The sequence below is a fragment of the Bacillus rossius genome, chromosome 7, assembly GCF_032445375.1.
Source record: "Bacillus rossius redtenbacheri isolate Brsri chromosome 7, Brsri_v3, whole genome shotgun sequence".
Taxonomy (NCBI): domain Eukaryota; kingdom Metazoa; phylum Arthropoda; class Insecta; order Phasmatodea; family Bacillidae; genus Bacillus; species Bacillus rossius.
In genome coordinates this window covers 47,772,720-47,790,462 of record NC_086335.1, presented here as the reverse complement: position 1 = coordinate 47,790,462, position 17,743 = coordinate 47,772,720, and the positions used below count along the sequence as shown (strand labels likewise).

The following is a 17,743-nucleotide window of genomic DNA, read 5'->3' as shown; positions in this document are numbered from 1 at the left end:
GAGGACCCTGCTGTCCAGGGGCGCAACAACAGGGGGGGGGCAATGGTATTTTGCCCCCCCCCCCCCCTCTGAAACCTTGAAGTGGGGGCGAACGGGGGCAAAGAAAGTGCTGTGTAATCAATTTTTTGATAATAAAACTGCTTAAATAGCACCATTTTCCACCTTGAAAGACAAATTTTCCCGGGGGAAAAACCCCCGAACTTCAATAAGGGGGATCGATGATTCTTTATTTCCCTTTGGAAATTTAGTTGTTGCGCCCCTGCTGCTGTCGGTGTAGTTTCGTAGTTGTGCGGCGAGTATCCACGTCACATCAAACAATAAACGTTTCAATGTTGCTGTCCTTAGACGCATTTTTACTGCTTTCCCTTTTGGTTGGGCAAAGAAACCCTCCAGAGCCATCTCCATCCATTTCAATCGGAGAAAAGTAAATTTATTTACTTTATACTGAACATTTCAAGAAAACCTCACAAAAATGCCTGTTATGAAAGCCTTATAACTGAAGCTTTCTTGCTTTGAAGCAAAATTAAAGTAGTAGATTCTAGGCAGAGATTTCGCTACCTCTTGAAATCAGGGTTTCGAAAATATAATCTAGTTTTTACGTCTTCCTATAGTCCGGGGATATATGTAAATACACCATTGAAGTTATAGAAATTGTTCCATTGAGTTTTAACTTACCAGTTTATTCACTTTTGAAAAATTCTGTTAATCTTATTTGCTACGCAGTGTCTTCGCGAAGGAAAGTGGAAAAAAAAGGGGGTGGGGGTTAAATAGCTTTTTTTTTGCGTTACCTATCTGCCTAGTGATTCCGAGTTTGGTAGCTGAGTTTATGCACTTGTAGTTTCAAAACCCTCTTTATATAGGCTATTTTGTCTGTAGTAATTCCTTAGTTCCAATATCTAATCCAGTACGATGTTTAAATGTTATTATTTGAAAGTTCTGGCAAGTTACATACCTTACGAAGAAAAGCAGATATGAAGGAGTACGCGAAATTCTCGCTGATTTGTCTTGGCAGTAATAGTTGTTGGCCAAATAATAGTTTCAACGCACTATTAAGAGGTTTGAGCTTCAATCTGGAATGAAATTGAGACATAGTAGGGGCTGTGCATGAGGGATCCATGGCGCAATAAAGGTGCAAAGTGAACTAGGTTAACCTAGTTTCAGAAACGCTGCTGTGGCGACGTCGAGAGAGCCTGCCTGAGAAAATCGATGAGAATAATAAACCACACGAGCCGGGAACAACCTACGTAGGGCTGGTATCAGAGTACCGCGCATTTATTTTGTTTCGGGAACAGATTATACAGGTTGTAGTTTAATTTGTGAATTCTAACATGGACAACTTCATTCTTTCGAGACGTTATTTTATGCTTTGCTGACTACACCTGCCTTTGGCTTCAAGTCGGCTTCGCTTATAATGAACTTAACACTGACTAAAGAAGTTATTCGACCCAATATGTAATACGGAGTAATGTGAGGCGGCCAGAAGCAAATGGGTTCTCTTTAATGGTTTCTCCATTCTGTTGAGGCAGTTGACGAAATGTTGACCATACGCGCACATGCCAAAGCTTTGCGTATAGTCCACATTTGCGTTTTCCCTTTCCGTTTATTTATTTATTTTTTAATTCTTAGCGATTAATTAATCGTAATTTTTTGTACGTGCATATAAGTATGAAATCTTCCACAGAGAAACAATTTATTTTGTTAATTTCAGATCCATGTTTTTCTCAAACTAAGAATACTTCTTGAACATTTTTCCTGCGTGGCGTCTCGTTTACACAGATGTTTTTTAATACCATTGTGTGCTTCGTTTTTTTCTCTCTCTCCAAAAATAACCATTATAAAGAGGGAGAGGGTTACTTCGAGATAAACTTCTGTGGTTTTGAACCATTAGGTTTATGCCTGTTGCTCGTCGGTGGAATGGGATAGGAAGGTGCTCGAAGGAAGGAGGAAGGAAGCAAGGAAGGAAGGAAGGAGGAAGGAAGCAAGGAAGGAAGGAGGGAATGAATGAGTGGATGTGGCGTCGTTGGTCCTGCGAGACTCCAGTCTCCTGGGAATTATCTGTTTTTTTTTTGGTAGGTATTATTTTTTCATTCCAGTCCCCTGTGACTCTTTATTTTCCTCTGGGCTTCGAGAACAGGCGTCTCTTCGCCGCGACGTCGGGACGCAATGATTCATATCTGCGAGCGCGGCAAACACCCACGCTAGCCGCGCAGTTTGTTTGTTTAGGTTGGCCGTGCTGTGAATGACCGCTTTCAACGGTCTGACGCATCCTTGATAGCTGTATATCACAAGATAAGTGTACAAAGTTGAATCAGTCGTCAGTTGTGACGTCACGCCCGGTCTTTACCACGCTTCCAGCGGTACTTTGCGTAACTACTTGCTGCGTAAAAATAAGCTCATTACCCAAAATCTGTTCCTACGTAATTTGACGTAGCAGTAAAATCAACTTTTACATTTTAATAACATATCTTTAAAATCTACTTAAAAAATAAATATTCAAACGTTACCAACAAAACTAAAATATTATAACTGAAGGGCGTATGTCCCATTTCAGGTCATTATTTTAAATTTACGTTCCACACGGTTAAACTAGCCGACTTTAGGAGTGGCTAAACTTTCATAAGGTGAAAAAATATATCTCATACGTTTTGCATAATTAGCTGGCAAAGTTGCGCTGTTAACGTTTTTGTGCAGTATGGATACGGAGAATGAAATGGAGTATAAAACTGGAACTTTTTGGTTTTAAAGTCTGTTTTACTGTCTGCTATGTGATATGATTTGATTTCATCCAGAAAAAAATTATTTAAATCTATTGTCCTTTTAAAATTATCAGAATTTTTATGACTTTAAAAGGCTAAATTAAATTAAATATTTTTTTCTGAAATACTTTTTAATCATACCGCCCTTTAGCCACCGGCATTGCCTTTAACAAAAAAAAATTTCAGTTATTTATTTAATTTGGTTTTCCTTGTCCATGCTGCACAAAAATGTTGAAAATTCAACTCTGCCTGCAAATTGTGCGAAAAGTATGAACTTACATAAATAATATATATATAATATGTATATATCATTTTGTTGAAGTTCGGCCACTAAACTAAAATAAAGACCTGGAACGTGGCATACAACCTTAAACTAATTATAAACTTAAATAAACGTTTCGCAGAAGCGATGAAATCAGAGTATTAACATGCGTGTTTTTGCGTTAGGGGCGAGAGGTAGCAACTGGATGACGCTGTATTGGTTTCAACGGTTTTTGTGCCATAACATATATATCGTTTGATATTGAAAATTTGTCTTATTTAAGGCATAGTGATAACACATTAAGTGATTTAAACGACCACAACATAATGTTTGTTAACAGTATTATTACAGTAGAATTTTATTCATCTTTGGGAAACATACAATACTCTAATGACTCCATAGGGTTAAATTGTCCATAAAATGATACTTTACTTTAATGAAATAAAATTAAAAGAAATATATATAATAGTTATGATCTTAGAACTGTTAAAATTATTACGGCTCATTATGGTCATATCTCTCTCCCTTAACAACTACGAAAAACAGTTCCAGAAAATACTCAGCCGGAGAAGTAACTAGAATAAATTAACCACGCAGTAGTACTAGGGCAAGCATTTAAATTTGTGCGATCGACCACTACTGCTAGTCTATAAGTACGCTTTCACGCGCAGTGTGGTTTTTATAAATTTAGATTTGGAGAAGTAATTTACTGATATTGCTCTTGGTGACTTAAAGGTTTTTTAAGCTGTCAGTTTGCAATGCCGGCTATTAGGAAGCTGAATCAAATCCAACATTTCGAAATATTCCATCGTTTTAATTTTTTTTAATAGCTTATCAAGGTTTTTTTTAAATACCCCGAGATTGAATCGGTATATTTCGTGAAGTACACCTCCGACTTTTTTTGTTGATTTCTTATAATATAAATCTAGTATAGAATACATATTATTTTGCTAACTTATACACACCGAACCATAACAGGTTAATATAGGGTAGCTATTGTTATTCCGTGACTTGCAAAAAATAAAAATACATAATTTTAAATGGAAGTTCAAGTGAATTTGTGGTAAATAAAATAATTGACGGAATCATAAGCCAGGAGCAGGAACGAATTGCTGAAGCGAAAGTCAGTTTGCAGAGACACCGGCCGAAGGTTTGCAGTTCCGCAGCCAGTCACAGGGGAGTCCAGAAATCGAGCGGCGGGGGAATCCCCGGCTCTCAGAGCGACTACGCCCTGCGCTCTCTCCCTCCTCTCTCTCTCTCTCTCTCTCTATCTCTCTCTCTATCTCTCTATCTCTCTCTCTCTCTCTTCCCAATTTTTTTCCCTACCCTATCGTAACGCCACATCGCCCGCCCTTCGTCCGTGTCGTCCAGACGTTGCGCATGTCGCCGCTTGCTTCGTTTGCCGCGAACATTGAGGAGGCGACGTGTTGTGTGTGCGGTGACTCATTAAAGAAACGGGGAAGTAACTCCCACAAGGCAGCAGTTGACAAAACTTTGTTCTACCATTAAATGAAAAAGTTGGTCCCCGGGGGGGGGGGGGAAGTAACAATTTTTTTTCGTCGCATAGCTAGACATTTTGTGCAGTTAGAAACATCAGTTAATAGTACGTTTGTGTTTTGCATGTGACGGCAGCACAGGCGTCGGAAGGGTTAAATAGCTACAATTTGCCATCTGGGCACAACTCTGTTCACGAGTTTTTAAGTACGATAATGCTTTGAAGCTTACTACAAACTTCCCTCAAGTAAAATTGTCCCTACATTTTTTCTTTCGTAAATCCTAAATTTGCATGCAGTAACCATTAAGATTTCTTTGTCGGCAGTGTTTATTTATTGCTGTATAAAGAAAAGAAAAGTGTTCACAATGGGCCTGCAGTATTTATCTTGGTGCCTCAAAACTGTCTAAAGCTTACTACTGTTTCCAATCTTCTGAAAAATAAAAACTTCAGGACATGTAATGCTGCAAGGAAACGAATGCGTCACTCGGGGAATGCGTTTCCTGGGCGAACGCGAATCCATCTTATTTTCTTAATTCCTTGTTTCCGCCCCCCCCCCCCCCTTGCCACCCCACCAGATCATAACTTGGTGGAACCACTCCCAGTGGAATTTGTCGTACACGATTGATATGTTAACTTGCAAGTCGTGGTATAGTTGACAGCGTCGTGATTTTATGTACACGCATACCAAAAGCTTTGTTTTTTCCATTTTGAATATTTATGTGATTCAGGTTACTAAAAAAATTCAAATTTTAAAAATATTTTAATGCATTGTTTGCTTCATATACGGTTATCTTAGTAAAAAATATATTTATTGCCAATTTGATTAAGCCTATGTTAGAACCATTGCTGGTCTGACAACTTTGTCATGTGAGGGTGAGACGTGTCATCATAATATTTTGAGTGAAATACTTACATATTCCATACATAAAGGAATTAAAATCTTTTTATTGTGTTTTGAAATGCGCACATGACATAAGAAAATATATATACTGTAAGTTGATACATTATGAACTTTGTCTCCGTATGCATGTTTTTTTTCTGATTTGGGATACTATGAGCATTGCCACATTGAAAGTGATTGTGTCGAGTAGCCAATGGTAGGTGTAGTCGGGTATATATTTGTGGCTCGTGCATGTGTGTAGCCGTGTGCAGCTCGTGCATGTGTGTAGTCGGGTGTTTTTTCTTCTTCTTAAGTTCTGCACACCGTATGCGTGTGTGTGCCCGTGTATGCGGGGCCTTTAAGAGCTTGTCTTCACGTCAGCTGCTGGAGCATAGCGCCGCTGCGTGTACATTGTGAAAAAAAAAAAGGGGAGGGGGTGATATGTACCACTGGCAGCGAACACGTGCATGCCTCCTACCCGTGGGGTCAGGAGGGAGTTGGCGATCCTTGCCCGCTGCTTCCCGCGATACCGGCGTCTTCATTAGTGCCGTAATCTGTGGTTCTCAGGCGGCTGTCCACCCCTATCGCCACCTCCCCCTGGGAGTTAGCTTCTGCTACAGGGGTGGCCAGCCTTCCTTCAAATAGTGACTGCCAGATGCACAAACAAAGCAAAGTATTGTAGGGTGTTTTTTTTTTTTTTACCATCAAGAACTAACTCTTATCCCATCTTGGTTTGTGATGGAATGCAAGTACAAGTTTGAGCTGTGTCAGTAGAATCTTGGCAAAAGGGAGACGAATTCTGTCGCACAACAAATTCATCGCATAAATGACAGACCACTTTACCCCCCCCCCCCCCCAGTAATTAGAAGTGATGTTAATCATTGCTTTGTTTCGCGCTTTCGTGTTCTCCAAGCGTGATAACCGAATTAAAAAAAAACACAATTATTTTTAAGTTTTTTTTATTTTTCCGCGGAAAAAGAGGGGGAGTGTACTTCCCTTAGGAATAGTTAAGTTGTAGGTCATCTGCAAAGTTTCCACATAACTATCCCTTACAACATCCGAAGGTTGTCGGTCTTGTAGGATCATGTCCGTGTGCGACACGAGTCATGCCTCTTAAAAAAATAAAGCCTCATATCTGCGCTTAACAAGTTTTGCCTAGGCAAGTTCCAGAAGTTCCTTTTCTTTCCCGTTCGTAATCATCGTTTTCGTGACTTAATTTTGTTTCGTGACCCTAGAACCAAGCAAAAAACTTCGTTATTCAAACTAATTGCAGTGTACCTGTCGTTGACAGTTAAGAATACAATTTTATAAAGCTTTTAAATCCGCTCGGTTGCGTAGAATGTTTCATTACAATGCGCTCCATGTTTCTGTAAATATAAATAAAGAGGAAAATGTATGGTTGACTATTCAAAGCTCGACAGCTACGTTGAATAGGTGAATTGTTGCTATTCCGTTGGATGAAACTGCTTTAATTTTCTACATTTCAAATTTTCTGACGTAAAATGCACGTTTTTAGTTCACAGTTTGTGGTTCATTGAGCCCCGTGCTAAAGCTCCCCACATTACATTTTCTAGTCATACATAGCGGGAATGAACTTTAGAACTGTAAAAATACTAGGAAAACGGTTTTATCACGCCATGATTTAGCAGATTTAGGTGCGCTTACAGATATATCGTGTGTATTGTGCTGAAACGGCAGTTTATTCTTTTTAACTACCACGTTAACACTGTTTTTTTTAAATTCAACTAACATTTAAGTGTCTTCCTTCCTCTGGTCAGGGTTTATTTTTTAATTTAAATTTTCATTTTTCTGGGTTTTCCCGCCTCCATCCCATTTTCCAGAAACACAACCTGAAAATCCATTTCCATTTATCGAGGTTCGCGCTACGCGCAGATGTTGGCGACGTTGAATACAAAAAAATAGGGCCTATTAATTTTTTTTATTTTGTCTGTTTTTTTTTCTTAATGGACTGTGCTGTAATAACACACTTAAAACAATTTATATATTTTATTGGCTTTTTTATTTATTTTCTTAGTTCGATGTTAAGTCATATTCTTATTTACAGAAATACTGAACTTTTTCTTCCTACAGTGATCCCTAGGCGTGGCTTTACGGAGCGGGGTAACGCAGTAACGAGACGCAGGGCCCACTTTCCAGTCGTAAACAGAAGGTGTGTTGTACAGCTTCCGAACACTGGGCCTAGATTGGTTGGTTTCGTCTGTCCGGCTATCCCTATTTCTGTTTTCCATTGTTTCCCGAAATAACGCCAGGCATTTGCTAGGATGGTTTTTCACTGTAGATCAAGGTCCGATTACTTCCAAACTATCCTCGTTTTGTGTTTGTGATTCTGTCTTTACGGCTCGGTGTCACATGTCATGTTGTGGTTTTTGAAGTTACACTTATTTAGGCACGTTAAGAAAACATTATGAAAGTGAATTTTTACGATGCGCGCGCACCATACAACTAAATTTTCACAGAATAAAAAAAACTTCATACAAATAAAAATTATATATGTGCTTTTTTAATCTTATATTTTAGTGATTGATATAGAATACTAGTTCATGTAATTAAAATATATATTTTTGTGAATATTAGTGATATAAATTGTGTTTATAAACTTTTTCAATTGTATTTATATACCTAAGTGAGGTTACTTTCCCGTATGTATAACGATGTCAGGTTGCTTGTAAGCTTCCATTGTCGCTGACAGGGAGTGTCTGTGGGAGATTTAATAGCTTGCATGAGTGTTTGTAAGGTTATGTTCCCGTATGTATAACGATGTCAGATTGCTAGTAAGCTGGCTGGCAGGGAGTGTCTTGTGGAAGGTTTAGTAGTTTCCCGGCAGTTTTCATGGGAGTTTTTTTTGAGGGTATGTTCTCGTTTGTATAATTTGTTTGCATTATTAATAAATAATTACAGTATTTAATAAATAATTGAAGTTAATATTTTAGAATAAACATTCAGAATTTGTACTTATTTTCATTATTAAAATTTTTCTCGATCAGTTTACTAAATTAATTTTTTTAAATTTGATTGAATTTGTACTTTACCATCCGTATTTGTTATCATTCCGGTCTTTTTATTTTTTTTATTTCTATTAATTGACGAATTGTGAGTTAACTAATGTGTGTTTATATCATTTTGCACCTACACACTAACAATAAAGATAACTGGGTTATGTTATAAAATCAAAGCAAACTACACAAAGTGGCGACCAAAGTGGTACAAAACTATTAACTATGTACAAAATTCAAACCTACGTGGAGTAAAGACTTACCCTAAAAATTCTCGAATCCACGCCTTGCTCTTTATAGTTTCCGACTGCAGTTTTCTTACTGTGATTTTCTCCCATCTCGCCCTGTCTTTTCCCCTTGCCCCTTCTCCAACCCTAGCCACTTTCCACCCCCTCGTTCTGGGTCCCAGTCTCTGGCGACGGTCCAAAAATCACGTGCTCTCCGTGCTTGATCTACGGGGGCTAACTAACCCCCTTCGCCCGGCGAGCTGACGGTCTCTCCGGGAATCGTCCTCTTGGCGGGGCCGCCAGCCCGATGTCTCCGTATAGAGTCGTCAGCGATCCGGGTCGCGCAAATTGCTCCTCCGCTCGACCCGGTGCCGCAGGAGACACCGGCCCAAGGGGAGCCAGAAAGATCTGCCAAAATGTGGCTCCGTACGTTTTGGAAGTGGGGGTGAGTCAAGTCAGGGGCGTAAACAGGTGGGGGGGGGGGTTAGGGGTTCAAACCCCCCCCCCCCCTTTAGCCCCAAATCTTTAATTAATTTCTTATTCATCACTCAAACAAATTTCATATTAAAATTAATAAAAATTTTACCATTACAATATTTAAATTTAAGAACCGAAAACTGCTAAAATAGCACTATTTTACACCTTAAAATCCAAATTTTCCCGGGGGGCCCCCGCTGTAATACAGGGGGGGGGGGGGGGGGGCATGCTTCTTAACACCCCCCATACACAAATTCTGGCTACGCCACTGAGTCAAGTAGATGTCACCAGTTCTCAGCGAAAGAGTAACGCTCGGCGAGCAACGAAAAGAGAAACTATTGAGAGTAGGGCGCTCGATGGCATATTCTCGTTGAAGCACACTTGCACTCTTGCCCACATTCCTATACCTGTTATCGGTGAGGTTAAAACTGCTAACGCGTGGAGCGGCCAGGCACACACGTGTTTTGTTCCCTCCGGGAATGGTTCCAAAACTTAACTAACTTTACCCACTGCCAGTGGGTGAAGTGGAATGCCAACAAGTAGGCTACGTTGTAAATCAGGATAAGTAGTTTACAAATGCGGTTGTGGTTGTTACTGGACGTTACAGATACTGGGCGTAATAGCAAAGAAGTTAATTACCATTGTGAGGTTTCAATGCTGTGATGTTTCATTTGCAAAGGTCAAATTTTGGTTAATTAACAGTTGATATTACGTTTAAATTTCCATACACATCAAAAAGTAACGACAAAGTTATTACAGATTTTGATATCAGAGAAATACGTTTATTACAGATTTAGATATCAATGTGTCAGATCGACGAAGTAAATTAATTTAGATCATATGCAGGTTGTGTGGTTCCTCAAAAAACAAAACCAAAAAAGTGAACAAACGTGACTATATTTAAAAAAAAATTAGCATTACAAATTTTATTGCATAGCATTGGAAATTTGAAAATCTTATCAAGATGTTTTCAAACTACAAACATCCCCTTTTTTTTAAAAAACAATTTTCTAAATATTATGGTTAGATTTAATTACAATAAATTCTTCAAATGCAAAATCCTTTTTTTTTTCCTTCGGGATTATAATATTCTTAAATCTTAAGAGATCTTCAAAATATATTATGTATTCAGTGGTGTGTTAAACACAAGTACTTAAATGTTTTATCACGTAACACGATGCGTTGAAAGGTTTCAAATGATTTTAAAACACGTCAAAATTGTTGCCAAAATGCACTCCATTTATTAGGATCAATCCCCGGCGAGAGCTCCTGTGCTGTGTTCTCGCAAGTTGGGAAACCAGGTAAGATGTCTCTCTTGAGGTCTGTTGGTTTTTTCTTGAGATTAATTCCGGTTCACGGATCCCCGTCTGTCAACTCAGTGCGGTAACTGCCGCGGTCCGGACCACAGGGGACGCCTGGGAGACATGACCCGAGGGGCCAGCCCCGCCGGCTCCAGTGCCCCGGAGCTTGCAGCATCCTTCCAGGCCCGGTTGTGTCTTGTTTCCACATCTGAAGCCGCGCCCAGACTAACCTTCATTGCGCTATTGGGCTCTTGTCAACAAAAATTTTTTTCTAACCCACTTTGAGAACTTTCTCCAATGTAGCAGATAAGTAGCGTCCTTCATGCATGACTGTACTATCTATAAAAATTAAACTTTTGAGTGCGACAAATCGTACAGATTTAAACAGGGTCTCTAATAGCATGGTCTCTGTCAAAAAAAATTTTTTTAACCCACTTCGAGAACTGAGGTCTCGGCAATGCTGACCCACCGGGCAGAGTTTCCGAGTCGAGGGACGAGCTTCTTTTTGGTAAACACCGCTAGACCCACGGGGAGGCAGAAGAGGCAGAAGGTTGTCTTGGTGTATTCGCTTCCAAAACCCTTTCCACGGACCGGGCGGCTTCTGTCCGGGGCTACTAGAGTCGACAACAGCTCCGACGCCTCGAATGACGCGCGCCGTCCCCCGCGGGGGCCCGGGACCACTCCCAGTGGAGCGTCTGGACGGCGTCGCGGCGCCAGTAGTGCGAGGCAGTGTGTTGGGACCCGGGTGCGGGGTTAGGAGACGAACAACAGAAACAGCCTCTGTCGAGCCGAGCTCCAGTGGGGAGATGAAACAGTGGACAGTGGACAGTCATTTAGATTGAAGTAGCTTGGCTTCTGGGTTGTAGCCGTGTCCTTGGCGAATAATTCACCGACGTTTCGGTCGACATTTCAATCGCCATCATCAGGGAGCAGTTTCGTACCGAGGTAACCGAAACGTCGGTGAATTATTCGCCAAGGACACGGCTATAACCCAGAAGCCAAGCTACTTCAGACAATGGCCGCGAAAGCCTGCGAACATAAGTAATTTAGATTGTTGTAATTCAGGAAAAGATATAGCTACACAGTAGTTAGTAAATAGACTCTAATTAAATAATTGGGCTATGCTCTCGTACCTGTATTTTCCACTCCTAACAATATTAATTTTTGAGCAGAGCTAATGTGTACTTACTGTTTGGTTTATGTTGTAAATATAGCATTCGATAATGATGTCAGACGTAAGTAGCCTGAAACTGAAATGAATGCGCCGCACATTTTGTGATTTAAATTCCGTTAATCCTTATTACCATAACTGCCTGTGCTGAAGGCAAATGTTTTACTACACCATTACATTTTACTATACAATTCCATTTTACACCATTATATATTTAATTTAACAGAAAGGTTTCGCCAAATATTTTATCCGTGTAATAAAAGTATAATTCGCGTAGTTCGGAAGTTAACAGAAATTTTATTGGAGCCTATTAATGCTTCGAGCGCTATACTTGGGTGTTTTAATGTAAATAGACATTAAATTGTTTACGATGAATTCTCATTTACTCATATAATAAAGCAGTTGCACTGAAAATCAGCTTGATTAATGCTTAGTTTAACGCTTGAAACGAAAATATCTCTCAGAAGTGGATACTCTATAAAAGGTGTGAATTTTCATTTATAGCGCTTGCTGCATTAAAAAGTATTTCTTTAGCTATGGAATTTATTTCTACGGTATTTCTCCTGCTTTCAAGTTTTAATTCGTGTGTTTTATATATATGTGTGTGTATGTATATAAAATTCACGCGCGCACTGAAAAACTGGAGTTTAGCCACTGTTATATTGTCCTGTATTTCCTCGAAAGTCTCTAAACTAGGAAATAAATTAGTAGACAATTGTGTGGTTTTATAGCTGTGAGTAGGTACAGCATTTATATTTTTGCTGCTAGGTGCTAACAAAAGGAGCCAGTACTTAAACTAGGTAATAAGTGACCATTAGTTTCTGAGTACAGTGGGTTGTTAAATTTCGTTTGTTTACTTTAGAGTCACAATCAGTAGTACATATATTTCCGCCGGGCCATACGTGAGTGGTTGTATCGGTAAAAAAATTATAGTATTGATTCCGACTAATTTTAAATTCTTAGCATAGGTTCAGTATTTCTTAGAAGTGGTTTTAATTTTTTTGATAATTGGCATTCCAAAGGATAAATTCACTTTTTTTTTACTTGTGGATTTTAAAATCTAATACAATTTCTAGTATTTTTTTTTGCAACACACGTCGGTTGTGGTAGTATTTAATTATATATTTAACTAGCTGCAGTATCCGGTGTTGCCCGCGAGTTAAAGCAAAATGGATAGCGCTGTATGACAGTGTGGTGGACCTAAAGAAACGACTCACAATTATTGTAGTTTGTATATCTATGACCTATGATTTTTTGTTTACCTATGGCGATCGGCTGAACGGTTCAGAAGTTTAGAAGTTGATGCACTGCAACGCCGTCTAGCGACGAGTTACAAAAAATGGATAGCATAAAAACCTTTTCCACCGTACGCATTATTCTCTCGCATGAAACTCGCACAACAGTATTTTGGGATAGCTGTGGCTGTTCTGCATGCATTTCACTGCGGGTTGCATACCTTTTAGGCAAGCTACTCTACTTTCAACTATGTACTTCTGAAAGAAATTTTGACTTATAACTGTAATTTAACACTAATATTCATGATTAAGTTTGTTAAATTTTTTTTTTCATCGTACTGGAAGGCATGACAAATAGTTTATGTGAGTAATATATTTTTTACAGCTTTTCGAAATATCACGAAGCCGTAAAAAATATTTTATTATTAACTAAAGTAAAATGTTTTCTTCACCAATCTTACCCCTCTTATCTCATTTATTTCATTTGAAAGCCTTATAAAATATATAAAATAAGCTATAAAATATTTATAAACATTCGCCAATGGCTTCTTGTGAAATAGGTGTATTGATTGATATTGTTATTTCACACGAACATATACAGCTTTGAACCACTGCATTATCATGGAAACCATTTTTTTAATTGAAAATTTGCACATGGATTTCATTTTGATGTTAAATGAGTTGACTGCTGCGATTTCTTAAAGTTTTGATTTTGAACATTTTCTTTACTTTTTGTTTTGAAATTTCGAGCCTCCAATGAGAATTACACAACTTTATAACCATCAAATGCATCTCGTACCAATTGGTTTTTATAAAACAAACTTAGTAATATTTTGATTTTCAAGGGGACCTTTATTTAATCTTAAGTTTTAGAACAAATCATTTTCTTGTATAAAAAGTGGATGAAATATTGGAATGCTGAAGGAATATGAAAACTAAACAAAAAAGGATTGATTTTCTGGAAGAAAAGTTGATTTGTTTCTTTCAAACATAATTAGTACGATTAAATATAATGGGGAAACGTATTTCGCTTTCTCTTTTTAATTTACATTTAAAATACAATTGAACCACAGTCGAGATTTTTCCGAATTAAATCAATGAAATTCGGTTCACTATGTAGATTGATTGGACTACTAGGCGGTGTGGAGGCACCCGCGGTACCCTGGCGTGCACGTGTCTAGCCCCCCACGCCCTAGGCGTGCGCGGACCGGGTATCTAGGTCAGCGAGGGCCCAGAGAAACAACGCCTGAACTTGCAGTTCGGGCCGGGCCAGCCCCGCCCTGCTTCTCCAGCGATGGGAGGGGCAGTGTCAACCTCTTTTCCCCTTCTTCCCCCTTCCCCACCTTCTCCTCCCGTGTTTTGCATCTTCCTGGCGGTTGCGCCATTGAAGTGGAGCCGCGGTCGAACGCGAGCCACCTGAGAGACGTGCGGGTTGCAGTGGCCTTGGGGGAAGGGGGGAGGGGGGGGATGTAGCGCGGGAGGGGAGGGGAGGAGCCACTGCGCACGCGCGACGCCCCGCAGCAGCCAGCTCCAGCCCCGGCCGGCGGCGGGCCAGCGCAGTCGTGTGTGTGCAGGAGACGGCCGCGCCATGGCGTGGGGCTACTGGAGCGCCACGTCCGTGCTGCCCGACCGCGGGCGCTCGCCCCGCCGCCAGGCGTCCTCCGCCGCGCTGCCGCCGCCGCCGGCCTCCGCCCCCGACGCCGGCCCGCCCGCGTCGCGCCGCCCCTCGGTGGACGTGGGCGTGGCGGTGGTGCCGCCGCCCCCGCCCGGCCCCGGCGGCGCGCTCGCCGCCGTGCTGTGCGGCGGGGCGCCCGGCCGCCCGCCCCCGGGCTTCCTGGACGCCGGCGGCGGCGGGGACGGCGTCGTCGTCGCCTTCCCCGAGGGCTTCCGTCATCAGGAGCACTGCCAGCTGCACCAGGCCGCGCTGGTCGAGTGCCACCGCGAGGAGGCGGCGTCCGCGTCGGACGATGACGAGCCGGGATACGCCACAGGTAGGCCGTGCCGCCGCCGCCGCTGCCTGCTGTTCGGAGGCTCCGCGGTATCCACGGCTCTTGACACGAAGTGTACTGGGGGGAAATATAATACGCTGGTGTCATGATACAGGTTCATTTTCTTATATTCTAATTCTAATTCGTTTGCTTTTTCGAACTGTTTTCCTGTAACCACGCACCCAAACATGTTTTTAACATTTACAAAAAATGTAAGCAGCTTATTTTTAGTCCAATATGCCTTTAGTTTTTCAGAGCGTGATCTGACAGTCTGCTTTCCCTTCAGTCGTGAGATAAATGTGTATTGGACGAAGTGTTGCGCTTGTTTGTTTTGGCTCCGCCGCTGACCGGCAGTGGGTTCGCATCCCGGCGACGTCGCGGGGAGTTGTTACGTAGTCGTGCGACTCCCGGGGACACCCAGGGGGGGGGGGGGGGGACCTGTTTTCCGAGCTCGACCGCGCCGCGCCGGCCGGATGCGCGGCTCTGCGCCCAGGCCGCGGCCACTCGGGGGCTACAACCAACGCCCCGTTTCCGCTCGCCTTCCCGAGGGGGAGGGACGCTTCCGGGACATTCCGGCCTCCCGCCCGTTGTTCGTGTCTTCGCGGCACACCTGCGCCCGGCTCGGGTCCTGCGCGGCTTTTGTTTTATGTCACTTGTCGCCAGTGTCGTAGCCAGGATTTGAGTATGGGGGGTGTTAAGAAGCATGCCCCCCTCCCCCCCCCCCCCGTATTAAAGCGGGGGGTCCGGGGGTCCTCCGCAGGGAAAATTTGAATTTGAAGGTGTAAAATAGTTCTATTTTAGCAGTTTTCGGTTCTTAAATTTAAATATTGTAATAGTAAAAATTATATTAATTTTAATATGAAATTTGTTTGAGTGATGAATAAGAAATTAATGATTTGGGGCTAAGGGGGGGGGGTTGAACCCCTACCCCCCCCCCCCCCCTGGCTACGCCCCTGCTTGTCACCGATCAGCACGAGGCACCACAGAGAGAACTTCAATGGAGTTGCGAGAGACGAAACAGCTGTCCTGCAGAGACGGCAATAGCGTGGGTGTTTATCGTGATCAAGAGATCTGGAATGCCTTTGCAGGTTGTTTAAAATAGTTTTTTTTTATACTCCCCCAGTGCAGCTATGACCAGCAGAACATTGAGTTGGTACTGGGGTCATCTGATATTTCCTGTGTTTTATTAAAGTCTCATTTATCTTGTTTCTGCTCTCCCGGCACATGAATTGTGGGAGAAGGGGGGGGGGGAGTAAACAATTGGGAGCACTAGGTTAGGATGAAACAATAAGTGTTAATATTTTTTCCCCCACGATTAGGTATGTAGTAATCGTTGGTTAAGCGCCTAGCTTCACGATTTCCAAAACCATGTGCATTGGGTATCCTTCGAACGTTTCCAAAAAAGACGACGTGGGCAAAATTAAGGGTACAGCACATTACCTGACAATTGCAGGAATTTGAAAACATGTCCTGAGTTGCTATGGTTACTATCTTCAGAAGGGAATCAGAATGCAAGGAACATGTGACCATTTCCTGGTAACATTTATCAAAGCTGTCAAGCGGGAAGTATCCCTTCCAAGTGTCAAATCATCCGCAGAAACCTGTTTAGTAAATGTAAGGTGTAAACGGTCCTGTTTCGTGTTTTTTCTCCGTTTCTGGCCAGTGACTTCCTTAGGTCACGTGCTGTTATATGGCATTCCAGCAATCTGGCGATACCTAGATTGATACACCATCGCAGATCATCAGTACGCGAGGCAGACTTTTTGATTTTCAAATTATTATACAAATTAATCTTGGCGTTCATAATGTAACTTAAGTAATCGCAGCAATATCAGTGGTTAGAGTGCAGCAATTTTCACCAACTTTTTTTTATTTGTTGTGTTGATTTGGATTGATTTTCACGGTTTTGTTATTTTAAAGTATGTATGACAAAACGCTAACAGGTGATTGCTTTAATAAATAGGTATTTCGTTAAAAAAAAGCAAGGAATTATTTTTTTTTAAAAAAATTCGCAAGTCTTGTGGATATTTTAACATAGAAAATGGTTCATTTGAAAGCAGTGCCCGTGTGAATGTATTAAATAACCATTACAAATTGTAATCGTGCTCGTTTTATTTTACTGAATACACCAGAATGCATGCAGATTGCAGTCAGAACCGAACGCAGGGGGTTGGGAAAATGAGGAGAGGGGGGGGGTTACTTCCTTTCGAAATCCTAAAAAAAAAGGCTACCATTCTCACGAACAAAAGGAAAGTATTTGAAAAACAAAACATCTGGCAAAGTGGTTGTATCTCCCTCCCCCCCCCCCCCCCATCCCACCTTCTTAAATGAAATTCTGATTGCATTTTTTTCCTGCCGAATTGTAAGCACAAATATTTATCATTTCGTGGATATTGGTAGTTACTGTGTTGCATACAAATACAGTGGCTTCATTCAAACGTAGTTATTGTTTAGTGAACAGTGTAGGCTCTGCCATGTCGACATCACCCCGAAATTCGTTGAGCTTTCCTCGTCGCCGGTTGGTACCGCGACGCCGACGTCCCTCGGTTTAATTGGCGGAGTGACGTCACCGTCTCGGGCGGAAGCGGCCGTGAACCGCAGCGGAGCGACAATAGGCCGCGGAGGAACGGGGGGCGGGGCGCGCAGGTGGAAGAGCTGCGTGACGCAACGACCTCGCTTGCCCGTCGCCTTGAGCGCTTCGCGGCGGCTCTAGGTGTGTTCCTGTGCTTCGTTGCTGGCGCATACTTTATTATCTGGGCTGCAGGGCCCCCGCCTACCCGGGCACACAGCTTGAAAAAAAAATAATTGTCTGTAAAGTCGGTTTACGGACGATAGTTTAACGTGACGTCATAACAAAACATTGATGAAATGATTGCATACTTTTATGAATAAAATTGAATCATTTTTTATTGAATTATCACTATTTTGTATGGATAA

At 41.6% G+C, this 17,743-nt stretch overlaps 1 protein-coding gene across 11 annotated transcripts in view; it reads left to right on the top strand.

The window, feature by feature from the left end:
* Positions 1–17,743, top strand: part of LOC134533970 (atypical protein kinase C) — a 391,849-nt gene that overhangs the window by 106,752 nt on the left and 267,354 nt on the right. The window contains exon 1 of one of the 11 annotated variants that reach the window (XM_063371826.1): positions 14,619–14,809. The exons of the other annotated variants lie outside the window; for them this stretch is intronic. The gene's annotated coding sequence lies outside the window, so the exon portion shown is untranslated. Of the gene's footprint in view, positions 1–14,618; positions 14,810–17,743 lie in introns of those variants that run through there. 11 annotated transcript variants of the gene reach the window in all.